Source organism: Notothenia rossii (assembly GCF_949606895.1).
Source record: "Notothenia rossii genome assembly, contig: scaffold_249, whole genome shotgun sequence".
In the NCBI taxonomy this organism is placed as follows: domain Eukaryota; kingdom Metazoa; phylum Chordata; class Actinopteri; order Perciformes; family Nototheniidae; genus Notothenia; species Notothenia rossii.
In genome coordinates, this window is record NW_027640199.1 from 60,819 (window position 1) to 66,000 (window position 5,182).

The 5,182-nt window shown below is 41.2% G+C and overlaps 1 long non-coding RNA gene across 1 annotated transcript; it reads right to left on the bottom strand.

Moving 5' to 3' along the window:
* Window positions 1-392: 392 nt before the first annotated feature.
* LOC307026980 lies at window positions 393-4,675 on the bottom strand. Its single transcript, XR_013804500.1, has 3 exons — window positions 4,542-4,675; window positions 3,434-3,529; window positions 393-515 (listed from the first exon to the last, which is right to left on the bottom strand). It is a non-coding gene; the product is annotated as an uncharacterized lncRNA (long non-coding RNA).
* Between the last annotated feature and the right edge of the window lie 507 nt (window positions 4,676-5,182).

Sequence of the window (5,182 nt, forward strand, 5' to 3'; positions counted from 1 at the left end):
ATAACATTTTTGAATGGAACATTCTCAACACAAATGCATCAATCCAAATAAATATAACTTAAATATGTGGGAAAATACTGTGTTTGAAATGTATAATTGAAATGAGATGTTAGCTTTTTGTTTTGATATATATATATATATATATATATATATATATATATATATATATATATATTGTATTCCAGTCTCCCTTCAGATATGTTAAGTGGCATGTAATTCAACACAATGCTGCTCACCTCCTTCAAAGTGAAATTAAAAACCTCTGCATTTTCTATATAGATATTAACATTACTTAATGTCAGCTTCGTAAAAAAAAAACATAACAAATATTATTTACAATGGACTACGCTTAGCTAACAGACTAATTTCCACCACTCATGGACCACACTCACCTTTTCTCTTGAAATACTGGGTGACATACTGTCTTCCTTTAGTCCCCCTCTCTTTTCTTTCTCTCCTTTCTTTTGGTTTTTGAAAGCCTGACTTTGTGAGTCATTGAGACATGGTGTTTTACCCTTAAAAAAAGGGACATAGTGAGTGAAAGAAGTGAAGACATACAATCACACACAGGGTATATGCAGGAATCCTGAAGTCAAATTTAATACCTTTTAAGACCTTTTTTAAGACCCTTTCCATACATTTTAAGACCTCATTCCAACTTTGAGTTCTAACCGGTTACATTGGCTACACACTTTACCTCACATTTACTATATTGATAGTAAGATAGCAAAACTAAACAGAGTGCAGACAGACTACTGAAGCCTCCTTTCCACATGAACTTCAACCTCTCTGTGAAGGTCAGGTTTAATGCAGTATGCTGCTTTTTTGCTTATGTAGACTCTGTGTTCTTTCATTCCAGTAAAACTCCTCAGAAACCATTAGAAACCAGTATTTGACCAATAAACAAAACAATTGACAAAAACTTTGAACTATGAAATATGTTAAACTTTGGTGAGCTTCAGCGGGGTAATGCCATATAGGAGCACCCTCTCAAATACCCAGGGGTTAAATTGGGCTGGGGCTGTCCGGGGCTAAGCCCTGGCACATAGGACGATGCTCTGACATCATCACCCTCACACATTTGTCATATGTTTACAAAAAAGGATATATATGTTATGATTTTTTTCGTTCTTAATATAGACTATATTTAGGGTCGATTTGTGTTGACTTTACTTTAAAATAGCAGATCTCTGTGACCGGATATAGTTTGGCTTAGACCCCGGCCCCACGAGGACGCATACGCAAGCGAAAAAAGGCTTCCGTTCACACACATTCGATTCATTAACGTGTCCGTTCACACTAGACCGCTGGAAATGCTGGAAACGAGGCCTGTAAGTGGCGCTGCTGCCTCCCGAAATACACCAAAAGCAGTGAAGAAGACCCCGGAGCATGGTTGCCCTTCTGTTTATTCTCCGCGGTGGACGGCGTGTTCTCCTGCTGTATATCTCTCCGGTAGTCCACAGCAGATGAAAAACACCCACCTCACCGCCTCTTCCAAGGAACGAGGGGACCGTGCGGCAGTTTCCGTAAAAAAAATGTTCCGCCGGTCAACATGTCCGTTAAAGTTTAAATGTTCCGTACAAAATTAGAAAAGTGCCGGTCAGAGGTGTTCTTTGTTATTTATTGAGCTTTCAAACAAATTGATAACGACTCTGTTCTCTGTATAATAATATAAGAATATTTAATAAACGGTGCCTGCCTCTTTTCCTCCCCCTCTTCTGACAGCCCAGCAGCAGCAGGAGACGCGGGGAGAGGGAGGCGGGCTATTTCATCGTTATCAGAAAATGATCATATAGGGCTTACACACGGAGCCGTTGGACCCCCAGAGCGTTGCGTATGCCGGTCTACCCACCGTGGGACCCGTTACCGTAGTCGCTTAGTTTCCCCCCCCCCCCCCCCCTCCCCCACAGAGCGGAGCAAGGCAACGAAACTTAAAATAATAAGCAGCATTTTACGGCGCGCGCTATGCATGAGGCCGCCTTGGGGGGTTTCCCGACATGTCGTTTCAGTAAATTAAAGGGTGTTTCAATGTTTCATGTTGTCGTTGCTGTGGACCTTCTTAATAACTTGGAAAATGCCGTTTAATACTTTTTAATAGCCTTAATTTTCACTAAATTGATTTATCAACTTTTAATACTTTTTAAGACCCCGCGGACACCCTGAATTATTATCCCTCATTCAGCTTGCTAACGTTAGCTTAAACAAACGTAACATGCAACGTTAGCCTAATCTAAAATGCTCTACTACGGCGTACGTTTCATGTGGCTCGTCAGCGCCGACTCTCCCATCGTTATTTTTTGCAAACTTTGCAGGAGGCTACTCGTGGGCTTGACCCTCGTCTTATCCATGGCTTGTATTTGTCTCCTGCTAGCCAACGCTCGTTGAAACTGCAACCTCCTGGCATACTGTCATCTATCACTTATCAGAATGCCCAGGTCACACACCTAACAAAAGCACTTGCAGGTCGCGCGCATAGCGCGGGAAGGCCGGAGCGGAGCTGTTTTATGTAAAAGCGAAGCAATTAAGCTGGCTCCGACTTCTTTATTTTCTTTTAATCTAAAAAGCGAAGTAAAGCATTTACATTTTCAAGCACTTTATCCCAAATTCAAGCACCATTCCCAAAATTCAAGCACTTCCCCAACCTTGAAAACACCACGTCCAATTTCAAGCATTTTCAAGGATTTCAAGCACCCGTACGAACCCTGTAGAAGCCAACTCCATCGATCACAAGCTGGCTGAAACTTTATCTCCCTCTCCTTCTCATACTCCCTGTCACTCTCCTTTAACTCCTCCGGTGACTTTCTTTTATTTGAAGATTGTTTTTTGCCCGGCGCTTGGCCGGTTACCGCTGGTATTAAAAACATTAATGGCGAATGGTTAGGTGGCACGATAGTCTGTACTAGTGAAGGAGCGCGCTCCCGCTCACGGGAGCCTGCTCGCGCTGCGCTCCGCAGCAAACAGCTGTTTGCTTTTCACCCAACAACGAAAAACGACTCACAAAACGCTATGTTGTAGCGTTAATAAACGAAACAGTTTAACTAAATTGCAAGTCAAAATACCAATACCACAGGACAATTCTTTTTTTTAAAGCAATATTTTTAGTGGCCCGAGCGGGCAAGTGGAAAGTACGTTATGCTGGCCCGGGGTGTCTAAATAGTGCTTCCGGGCCAGCGGGTCAATTATAATGTCGAGCCCTGAGTGCCTAGCTTAGCTGCTAATAACATGACAAACGGTCAGATTCAGCGGTACCACAAGGTATACAGCAGCTAGCTTCAATGACCACAAAGTTAGCCAGAGTTAGCAAGAACCTTCCAACAATACAACAAAGTGCAAAATACACACTTTCCTCTCACAACGAACCACGGTGATGTAATACAGATGACATATATAACATGGGTTGATAGATGTATAGTTCTTTGTATACTGTAATTACCTTAAAAAGGGAAATAGTGAGTGAGAGAAGTGAAGACATACAATCACGCAGCTCCCGCCGTCGCTCGAGTGAGGAAGAGCGCAGTGATCCCTCCAACTGGAACCCCAAGGCATTACCAACAGATTAACGCACAATCAGCCCATACAGTAGGATACATCTATCTCTCAGAATAGACTAGTCTTGTCTGTCGCAATGGCACACACGTAAGTATTAGCATCCCTGCTCACATGCTAGAAAGTGCCGTTAGGAGGCGGAGGCGGGACCAAACCATTACATGTAAATAGAAGGGGGTCTACAGAGGCTTTGGATAATTAACTTTTGGAGGAAAATAAGTTAAATGAATTGTAAGTTTAGTGAGTACATTATCAATATAACGTTATATTAATGTTAATTATTGATGAATGATGAAAGGTTACTTAAACATTTTTTTCTTAATGTTCTAAAATTGTTTAGACCGCGTGGTGAGGGTGTTTGGGGTGGCCAATAGGGTGGACAGGATTCAGCTGGGGGTGGCCATGGCCACTCCCAGCCACCCCCCAGCTCCGCCACTGCTTATAGGGGGACAGTGCTGCTGAGCCTGAAGATGGATATGTTGGTCCTGGCACCAGGGGGAGGGACAACTGATTTAGTATGAATAGCTGATAAACATGTACCTGCATTTAATGTCAGCCAGAAGAGCAGTGAAATGATAAACCTCTGAATTTTCTGTGAAGATATTAACAGTAGCCTACTTAATGTCAGCTTAGTCACATGCTTTCACTCTGCTAGAAAAGTGCTGCGTTTGGAGGCAGGAGTCTTAGGACCAAACCATTACATTTAAATAGAGGGGGGTGTACAGAGGCTTTGGATAATTAACTTTTGGAAGAAAATAAGTTAAATTAATCGTAAGTTTAGTGAGTAGCCTACTACGCAATATAACGTTATATTAATGTTAATTATTTATGAAAGGGTACTTACATTTTTTTTCTTAATGTTCTAAACATTTTGGGGCCCCCTGCTAGTCATGGGCCCTTAGAATCGTCCTAACTTTTCACCCCCTTACGGCGCCCCTGATAACAAGAGCAGTGCATTTTTACAACAGCAAACAATAGCATTTATTATGACTTACCACAAACATTTCCCATCCCATTTCAGATCAAACAGGAACGTTGCTTCTGTGTCACTGTAGTTTTTGGTGTTGGCATCATCCTGGTTTTAAAGTTTGCCCCGGTACTCAAGCACAAACTCTCCTTTTGTGAAAACTTTAGCAGCAAACACACCTCGACCTTTAAAGTAAGAAGAAATCTTTATTACATGATTCACTTAAAAATATGTTTAGTTAGAAGCCATTATATTGCAAGTTAAAAAAAGGAGATCTCAATGTGAATTGAGGTCAAATCTCAAGAGTTAACTTTAATGGTATTGAAGACAACTTTGGAGAAAAGGGCAAGAACCCCTCAGTCTTCTTTCACCTTTCTATCAATAAGCCAATTCAAGTAATTCACAGCACTACAAAACTAACATTTGCTCTTCTCCAACATAGTTTTCCATGCAAAATTATCCAAAAGACAAAGAGCAGCAATAGACAACGCAGGAGACAACAGTGTGACATGCCAATATACAAGTAGCACCTTCTTATGTTTGTAAAATAAAGAATATGTCTGTGTTAATCCATATTTAACCCAGTTGGAGCAGAATGAAATCAGATTAAATATTTATTTGAATACAAAGAATTATTAATAAACTACAGCCATGTGGGAAGTTAGAATG